This window comes from Pinus tabuliformis, chromosome 2_2 (assembly GCF_031772625.1).
Source record: "Pinus tabuliformis cultivar Carrire ecotype Pingquan chromosome 2_2, CPIR1, whole genome shotgun sequence".
In the NCBI taxonomy this organism is placed as follows: Eukaryota; Viridiplantae; Streptophyta; class Pinopsida; order Pinales; family Pinaceae; genus Pinus; species Pinus tabuliformis.
This window is the reverse complement of record NC_142300.1, coordinates 1010588512-1010599173: the sequence shown is the minus strand read 5'-3', so window position 1 is coordinate 1010599173 and position 10662 is coordinate 1010588512.

The following is a 10662-nucleotide window of genomic DNA, read 5'->3' as shown; positions in this document are numbered from 1 at the left end:
AGGATCTTGATCGCTTGAAGGAAGATCTATCATCATGAGCAACTACGAGAGGGAAGCATCAATCAGGCCACCGATTTTTGATGGGACAAACTTCGTGTATTGGAAGGTAAGAGTTACTGCCTATCTTCTATCTTTGGGTGCAGAAGTCTGGGACATCATAGAAACAAGGTATACTTTTCCATCAACTACTCCTATAGATCCAACTGAGAAGAAGAAATATGAAACAAATGGAAAGGCAGTCAATACTCTTCTAGGATTGTTATCTCAATCAGAATTTGTGAAAGTTATGCAGTATAAATCTGCAAAAGAAATATGGGACAAGATAGTTCTGAGCTATGAAGGAGATGATCAGGTAAAACGTGCAAAACTTCAAACCCTCAAGATTCAATATGAAAATCTCAAGATGTATAATGATGAAAGTGTGGCTAACTATTTTCTTCGTGTGGATGAGATTGTTAATTGTATGAAAAATTTGGGTGAAGAAATAAAAGAGGCTGTTGTGGTTGAAAAAGTTCTAAGATCTTCGTCACCTAGGTTTGAATCTAAAGTTTCTGCTATAGAAGAAAAGGAGAATCTACAACATCTTAAAATGTCACAACTACATGAAATTCTAACTGCTTATGAAATGAGGAAAGGAGGTCCATATGACAGGAGAGAAGCTGCCTTCAAGGCTTCAGGCAAATGAGAGTACTATGAATCAGGACATGGGTCAGAAGAAGAAGAAGAATCAATTTTGTCAGAAATCTTCAACGGGGTGCTGGATGTTTCAGAGGTAAGTTACCCTTCAAATGCTTTGCTTGTGGAAGAGTAGGTCACTATGCTGCCAAATGTCCTCATAAGGATAAGATCGACAAGGGAAAGGAACCTATTAGATGGTGTTGGCATTATGATTCTGGTATGGCTCTATGTTACAGGTGTTGTACTTGATGGCAACTCACTCTAGTGGAAATGTTTTGTTTAGGCTCAAAATGTTGGAAATTAAGAGGTTCACAGGTGAATTGTCCAAAAGGTGCGGACCCGCAGGAACGCCGTGAAGGAAATACGGTCATGCCCGCAGGTTACCCGTTCAAAAAGTGCAGTCCCCCAGTTCACTCACTTCAAGGCAGAGAAGTGTGCTCACGTGGGGTTTCTTATGTTTGGCCCGTGGTATTTAGCCCGTTGTTCATGATCTTATGGTTTCAGCCCGTGGTATAGGATCTATTTTAGCCCCGGTTTGGATCCCTTGTATTGGTTATTGATGGTTTTGTCCCATGGTGTGAATATGTGCTTGACTATAAATAGGGGAGGAGATCACTTGGCTGAAAATATCTTTGAAAGTTGAATATCTTAAGATCTGAATTTTGGGTTATCAGTTTTTAAAAGCTAGATCTAAATCAAGGTAAAATTTGAAGGCGAATCTATTGCCAAGTCGTGATCTCTCGGGCGGATGCTCAAATCTGTGGATCTGACTGTCTGTAGTACATTGAAGGACTGTTAATTTGGCCCTAATCAGAGGTTCACAGGCGATCTAAAGCGAAAGTGCGGGGGTACGCAGTACAGAAGAAGGCGCAGTGTGGGTATATGCAGCACAGCTAAAGGCGCAGTGTGGGGTACGCAGTACAGAGGAAGTAACAGTGCAGATATACGCAGAGCAGTTGAAGGCACAATGTGGGGTACGCAGTACAAAAGAAGACGAAGTGCGGGTATACGCAGCACAGCTGAAGGTGAAGTGCGAGTATCCGCAGGTTTATATTGGTGAAGTTGCGGACCTGTTTTGAAATATTTGTTGGCTGCTTGTTTTCTATTTGCTGTTGTGTTCTGGGTTTAGGATACTAGTGTTGGTTTTTTGTTTACAGCATTCTGAGAAGTTCGGGTGGCTCATTGGTTTGACTGTATTGGTTGATTCACATGTACTTGATGTTTATTTGATGTTCTTGGATCCAGTCTGAAAATTAATGAAATGTGGTCCTTGTAAGAAAAGAAGTAGGGGGTTGTAGCTCCCTTCCAGAAGAGACTGGAAAACGAGAGAGAGAGTTGTAGCTCTCTGCAGGTTGCAGCCTGCGTACTGGTAAAGGACTGCACCAGTAAAAAATCATTGTAAAAGGAGTTTCTAATTGAAAGAAGATAGAGACATATTGCAGCAGGTGGTTTTCACCCACATTGGGTTTCCACCTTATATCTGGTGTTCTTTTGTGTGACTATTTGCTTTTCTTGTTCCTGCTCATTATTTTATGATATTGACATACAAAGTAATGATCAATATTTGAAGAATTATTCAAAGTATAAATAAGGAAGATATATTGAAAAGAATTTGATAATACTGATTCACCCCCCCTCTCAATATTATTTCCAACAATTGGTATCAGAGCCAGGTTCTTCTGAAGAAGCTTGATTGCTTGAAGGAAGATCTAACACCATGAGCAACTACGAGAGGGAAGCATTAATCAGGCCACCGATTTTTGATGGGGCAAACTTCATATATTGGAAGGTAAGAGTTACTGCCTATCTTCAATCTTTGGGTACAGAAGTATGGGACATTATAGAAACAGGGTATACTTTTCCATCGGCTACTCCTACAGATTCAGTTGAGAAGAAGAAATATGAAACAAATGCAAAGGCGGTTGATACTCTTCTAGGATGTCTATCTCAATATGAATTCGTGAAGGTTATGCAATATAAATCCACAAAAGAAATATGGGACAAGATTGTTTTGAGCTACGAAGGAGATGAACAGGTAAAATGTGCAAAACTTCAAACCCTCAGGATTCAGTATGAGAATCTCAGAATGTATAATGATGAAAGTGTGGCTAACTATTTCCTTCAAGTAGATGAGATTGTTAATTGCATGAAAAACTTGGGTGAAGAAATAAAAGAGGCTGTCGTGGTTGAAAAAGTCCTAAGATCATTGTCCCCCAAGTTTGAATCTAAAGTGTCTGAAATAGAAGAAAAGGAAAATCTACGAACTCTTACTATGTCTCAGCTACACAGAATTCTAACTGCTTATGAAATGAGAAAAGGAGGTCCATCAGATAGGAGAGAAGCTGCTTTTAAGGCTTCAGGCAAAGGAGACTACTATGAATCAAGTCACGTGCCAGAAGAAGAAGAAGAATCAAATTTTGTTAGAAATCTTCAACGGGGTACTGGAAGGTTCAGAGGTAAGCTACCTTTTAAATGTTTTGCTTGTGGAAGAGTAGGTCATTATGATGCCAAATGTCCTCATAAGGATAAGATTGACAAAGGAAAGGAACCTGCTAGATGGAACAAGAAACATAATGCAAATAAGAAAAGCTACTACACTCATGAAGACTGTGATGGTCTATCAAATAGTGATGAAGATGAACGAGGTAATGACTATAAACTTTTAATGGCATTTGAAGATGATGATTACATGGATGCTATAGATGTGGATAGTTTTTATGAAGAGATTTCTAGACTCAAGACATGTATAGAAGAAAAGAATATGATCATTGATACTCTACAATCTCAAATTGATGAAAAAGAAAAATATCTTGAAAAGTTAGAAGGTGAAATTGTTGGCCTTAGAAAAGAAATTGAGAAAACAAAGGCTATTAATCTTAAGTTTGTCAAAGGATCTGAAACTCTGGATGAGATCATCAATGTACAACGTTCTCCGCTAAACAAGACAAGTCTGGGGTATAATGGAGAAACATCACAAGCATCCACCTCAAAGAGTTATCTTGATGCAGCAAGAAAGAATGAGCAAAAGCACAATGGAGATCACCAGGTAAAGCAGGGACGAATTACATCAAGAACGAACAAAGACTATCAGGTAAACCAAGGGCAATCTGTCTTAAGGGTGAACAAAAGCTACAACCAGCCACAGGTAAAATCTTCTCAATTTGCTTCAAGAATGGATGACAATAGAAATTACAATCATTTGGCCGGTAGATTTGATAATCGCAGAAGTTTCTTCAATGGGCAATGTTTCTCTTGCCATAACTTTGGTCACAAAGCAGCTCAATGTGTTGCATATAAAACAATCATGACTAGAGAAGCTCAAAAACAAAGAAGTATGATCGGGATTACAAAAAGGACCTATAACAACTTTTCAGCTCTTGAAAATGAAGTTGAATTTTCTATTTGAAATAACTTTCGTCATGAAGATTCTGAATGCAGGAGCAGGTTTCAGCAGACAAAGGAACAAGCCTCAAGCACCAGAACATGGAGAATAAAGGAACCACAAACAGAAAGATGTGGGATAGCATTTATGCAGAGGGACAAGAAAATCTATGGTACATTGATAGTGGATGTTCGAAACATATGACAGGTGATAAAGAAAAACTTGAATCATATTCTGCTTTAGAAAAGGGAAAGAAAGTTTCTTTTGGAAATGATACTCCTGCAGCTATAAAAGGAAAAGGCACTACTCAGTTAAAAGAAAAGGTCAAAGTTGGAAATGTTTTGTATGTTGATGGATTGAAGCATAATCTTCTAAGTGTCAGCCAGATGTGTGATCAAGGAACCGAGGTGATATTTAGATCAAACGGATGTCGTGTTCGTGATCTTGATATAGGTGAAACAGTGATCAAAGGTAGAAGAACTCCAAATAATCTATACATATTTGAAGAAGGACAACAACAATGCTATTTGAGCAAGGATGATGAAGACTGGTTATGGCACCGGAGGTTGGGGCATCTAAGCTTTTCACAAATATGGAAAGCATGCAAATATCAGGCAGTTCATGGTCTTCTAGATATCAAAATTCCAGACAACACCATATGCAAATCATGTCAGTTTGGAAAGCAAACCAGAACTAACTTTCCAGAGAAGGAAGGATCAGCTAGCATGCCTCTTGAGCTAGTCTATACAGATGTATGTGGTCCATTTAGGAAAAGGAAACCTCGAGGAGAAGAATACTTGATATTATTCATTGACGATTTCTCCAGGTTCGTTTGGTTAGGACTTATGAAGCACAAAGACGAAGCATTCGAGAAATTCAAATCCTTCAAAGCCTTGGTTGAAAATGAATCAGGTTACAAAATTAAGTGCCTTAGGTCTGACAGAGGTGGGGAGTTTACCTCAAATGAATTTTTTGATTTCTGTGAAGAACATGGGATAAGAAGAGAATTCTCTACAGCTAGAACTCCTCAGCAAAATGGAGTGGTGGAAAGGATGAACAGAACAGTCCAACAAATGGCTCATGCTATCCTGGATGAGTCTGGAACTCTCGCAACTTTCTGGGGTGAAGCTGCATATGCTGCGGTTGATATTCTCAACAAAACAAATGTTTGAGTGAACAACACTCAAACTCCTCATGAGCTCTGGTATGGTGAGACTCCTTCGGTAAAGCACTTCAAAATCTTTGGGAGAAAATGCTATATTAAGAATACTGATGAGCAACTTGGCAAACTTGAACCTAGAGAAGATGAATGCATTCTTCTTGGTTATTCTCCACACAGCAAAGCATATAAGTGCTACAATAAAAGACTTTGAAGAATTGTTGACAGCATTGATGTAGTGGTTGATTAAAAGGGATACATTCCTAGGCAAGTAAATCATGAAAATATCGAAGAAGATGAAGACTACCCTCAAAGACAGAATGATGAAGAAGAAGAACCTCAAGAAGCACCAGAGGAACAGATAAGGATAGAAGAGAAGACTCCATCCCGGTACGTTCAGAAGAATCATCCAGAATCTCAGATTTTGGGGCAGAAAGAAGTAGGTGTACAAACAAGAAGAACAATTGCAGAAGCTTCAAGCTATTTGACATTACTCTCCTCCACTAAACCACAAAATGTAAAAGAGGCATGCAAAGATGAATGTTGGGTCAAAGCAATGGATGAAGAACTTGAGCAGATCGAAAAGAACAACACTTGGGAGTTGGTTCCTAGACCAAAGGATAAGAATGTTATAGGGACAAAATGGGTCTTCAAAAATAAGTTGAATGAAAACAGGGAAGTAATTAGAAACAAGGCAAGACTTGTTTGTAAAGGGTATGCGCAGCATGAAGGAATAGATTTTGAGGAAACTTTTGCTCCTGTTGCAAGACTTGAGGCCATCTGAATGGTCCTTTCTCTCTCAAGCTTTCAAAGGTTCAAAGTATTTCAAATGGACGTGAAATCAGCCTTTCTGAATGGAGACTTAGAAGAAGAAGTATACATTGAGCAGCCAGATGGTTTCATTCTTGGAAATGATCCAAATCTTGTATGCAGACTGAAAAAGGCTCTTTATGGTCTTAAACAAGCACGAAGGGCTTGGTACTATCGTTTGGACAAATATCTTCATCAACAAGGTTTTTCAAAAGGATCAGCAGATAGCAATCTTTATATAAAAATTGAAAATGACAAATTGCTAATACTTGTTGTGTATGTAGATGACATTATCTTTAGTAGCAATGAAGAATCTATGAGTCAAAGCTTTTCCTTGGTGATGCAGAAAGAATTCGAAATGTCCTTGCTTGGAGAATTGACATATTTTCTTGGCCTGCGAATCCAACAAAAGGAAGGAGGGATCTTCTTGTCTCAAACCAAGTATGTCAAGCAGATATTGAAGAAATATGGCATGGAAGATGCAAAACCAGTATGTACACCCATGGTCACAGGATGTAGCCTTAGTGCAAATGATGAATCAGCAGCAGTACATCAACCAACCTACAGATCTATGATTGGAGGTCTACTTTATTTGACAGGTGCCCGACCAGACATCATGCATGCAGTGGGAATAGTTGGAAGATTTTAGGCAAATCCAAAGGAAACTCATCTTCAGGCAGTAAAGAGAATCTTCAAATATCTTCAAGGGACTCAAAATTATGGCTTATGGTATCCTAGAGATATAGATCTCACACTTCATGCTTATATTGATGCAGATTGGGCCGGAAGCGTGGATGACAGGAAGAGCACAAGTGGTGGTGCTTTCTTTATGGGTTCTAGATTAGTATCATGGTTCAGCAAGAAACAGAGTTCGATTGCCTTGTCTATAGCTGAAGCAGAATATGTTGCTGCTGCATCTTACTGCACTCAACTCCTTTGGATGATGCAGACCTTGCAGGATTTCCAAATCACTTGTACACCACCTATCTCCATCTTATGTGATAATACAAGTGCAATCAGCATTTCAAAGAACCCAGTCATGCATTCAAAAACCAAGCACATACCAATCAAGTATCACTTTCTCAGGGAACAAGTGCTTGAACAAAAGGTCAAGTTGGAGTATGTTCCTTCTAAGGAACAGGTTGCTGATATACTCACCAAACCATTGCCTAGCGAGACCTTTGAATACCTCAGGCAAAAGCTGGGGGTTGTTGATGCATCATCTTGGTGTTGAATCTCTTCTGATTGTTGGTTGTACACAAGGTTCATCTGGAGTACATGTGTACATGTGCTGGGTTGTGGATTGGTCAAAGATCGAATGGCACAGGTTCAGGGGGAGCATATCATGCATTGTTGGCATTATGGATGCTGGTCTGAATATTGCTGCAATATGTCTCTATCTCTTTCATGGTCATTTATGGTGCTTGGTGGATTATGGTTCTTCTTTGTAGATCTAGTTTATAGTCAGGGGGAGCATGTTCTTAGGGGGGAACATAACCCTTTGCCCTTGATGTCAAAGGGGGAGAATGATGTTGAGGATATTAAGGTTGCCATCAAGTCCAAAGGGGGAGATTGTTGGCATTATGATTCTGGTATGGCTCTATGTTACAGGTGTTGTACTTGATGGCAACTCACTCTAGTGGAAATGTTTTGTTCAGGCTCAAAATGTTGGAAATTAAGAGGTTCGCAGGTGAATGGTCCAAAAGGTGCGGACCCGCAGGCACGCCGTGCAGGAAATGCGGTCATACCCGCAGGTTACCCGTTCAAAAAGTGCGGTCCCCCAGTTCACTCACTTCAAGGCAGAGAAGTGCGCTCACGTGGGGTTTCTTATGTTTGGCCCGTGGTATTTAGCCCGTCGTTCATGATCTTATGGTTTCAGCCCGTGGTATAGGATCTATTTTAGCCCCGGTTTGGATCCCTTGTATTGGTTATTGATGGTTTTGTCCCATGGTGTGAATAAGGGCTTGACTATAAATAGGGAAGGAGATCACTTGGCTGAAAATATCTTTGAAAGTTGAATATCTTAAGATCTGAATTTTGGGTTATCAGTTTTTAAAAGCTAGATCTAAATCAAGGTAAAATTTGAAGGCGAATCTATTGCCAAGTCGTGATCTCTCGGGCGCATGCTCAGATCTGTGGATCTGACTGTCTGTAGTACATTGAAGCACTGTTAATTTGGCTCTAATCAGAGGTTCACAGGAAATCTAAAGCGAATGTGCGGCGATACGCAGTACAAAAGAAGGCACAGTGCGGGTATACGCAGCGCAGCTAAAGGCGCAGTGCGGGGTACGCAGTACAGAGGAAGTCACAGTGCGGATATACGCAGAGCAGCTGAAGGCACAGTGCGGGGTACGCAGTACAGAAGAAGACGAAGTGCGGGTATACGCAGCACAGCTGAAGGTGAAGTGCGGGTATCCGCAAGTTTATATTGGTGAAGTTGCGGACCTGTTTTGAAATATTTGTTGGCTGCTTGTTTTCTATTTGCTGCTGTGTTCTGGGTTTAGGATACTGGTGTTGGTTTTCTGTTTACAGCATTCTGAGAAGTTCGGGTGGCTCATTGGTTTGACTGTATAAGGAGATTGGTTGATTCACATGTACTTGATGTTTATTTGATGTTCTTGGATCCAGTCTGAAAATTAATGAAATGTGGTCCTTGTAAGAAAAGAAGTAGGGGGTTGTAGCTCCCTTCCAGAAGAGACTGGAAAACGAGAGAGAGAGTTGTAGCTCTCTGCAGGTTGCAGCCTGCGTACTGGTAAAGGAATGCACCAGTACAAAATCATTGTAAAAGGAGTTTCTAATTGAAAGAAGATAGAGACATATTGCAGTAGGTGGTTTTCACCCACATTAGGTTTCCACCTTATATATGGTGTTCTTTTGTGTGACTATTTGCTTTTCTTGTTCCTACTCATTATTTTATGATACTGACATACAAAGTAATGATCAATACTTGAAGAATTATTCAAAGTATAAATAAGGAAGATATATTGAAAAGAATTTGATAATACTGATTCACCCCCTTCTCAGTATTATTTCCAACAGATGGAACAAGAAACAGAATGCAAATAAAAAAAGCTACTACACTCATGAAGACAGTGATGGTCTATCAAATAGTGATGAAGATGAACGAGGTAATGACTATAAACTTTTAATGGCCTTTGAAGATGATGATTGCATGGATGCTATAGATGTGGATAGTTTTTATGAAGAGATATCTAGACTCAAGACATGTATAGAAGAAAAGAATGTGATCATTGATACTCTACAATTTCAAATTGATGAAAAAGAAAAATTTCTTGAAAAGTTAGAATGTGAAATTGTTGGCCTTAGAAAAGAAATTGAGAAAACGAAGGCTATTAATCTTAATTTTGTCAAAGGATCTGAAACTCTGGATGAGATCATCAATGTACAGCGTTCTCCGCTAAACAAGACAGGTCTGGGGTATAATGGAGAAACATCTCAAGCATCCACCTCAAAGAGTTATCTTGATGCAGCAAGAAGGAATGAGAAAAAGCACAATGGAGATCACCAGGTAAGGCAAGGACGAATTACATCAAGAACAAACAAAGACTACCAGGTAACCCAGGGGCAATCTGTCTTATGGGTGAACAAAAGCTACAACCAGCCACAGGTAAAATCTTCTCAATTTGCTTCAAGAATGGATGACAATAAGAATTACAATCATTTGGGCGGTAGATTTGATAACCGTAGAAGTTTCTTCAATGGCCAATGTTTCTCTTGCCATAACTTTGGTCACAAAGCAGTTCAATGTGTTGCATATAAAACAATCATGACTAGAGAAGCTCAAAAACAAAGAAGTATGACTGGGATTACAAAAAGGACCTATAACAACTTTTTGGCTCTTGAAAATGAAATTGAATGTTCTATTTGTAATAACTTCGGTCATGAAGATTCTGAATGCAGGAGCAGATTTCAGTAGACAAAGGAACAGGCCTCAAGCACCAGAACATGGAGAATAAAGGAGCCATAATCAGAAAGATGTGGGATAGCCTTTTATGCAGAGGGACAGGAAAATCTATGGCACATCGACAGTGGATGTTCGAAGCATATGATAGGTGATAAAGAAAAACTTGAATCATATTCTGCTTTAGAAAAGGGAAAGAAAGTTTCTTTTGGAAATGATACTCCAGCAACTATAAAAGGAAAAGGCACAGATCAGTTAAAAGAAAAAGATCAAAGCTGGAAATGTTTTGTATGTTGATGGCTTGAAGCATAACCTTCTGAGTGTCAGTTAGATGTGCGATCAAGGAACCGAGGTAATATTTCGATCAAATGGATGTAGTGTTCGTGATCTTGATACGGGGAAAACAATGATCAAAGGTAGAAGAACTCCAAATAGTCTATACATATTTGAAGAAGGACAACAACAATGATATTTGAGCAAGGATGATGAACATTGGTTATGGCACCGGAGGTTGGGACATCTAACCTTTTCACAAATAAGGAAGGCATGCAAATATCAGGCAGTTCGTGGTCTTCCAGATATCAAAATTCCAGACAACACCATATGAAAATCATGTCAGTTTGGTAAGCAAACCAGAACCAACTTCCCGGAGAAGGAAGGATCAGCCAGCAGGCCTCTTGAACTAGTCCATACAGATGTATGTGGTCCTTT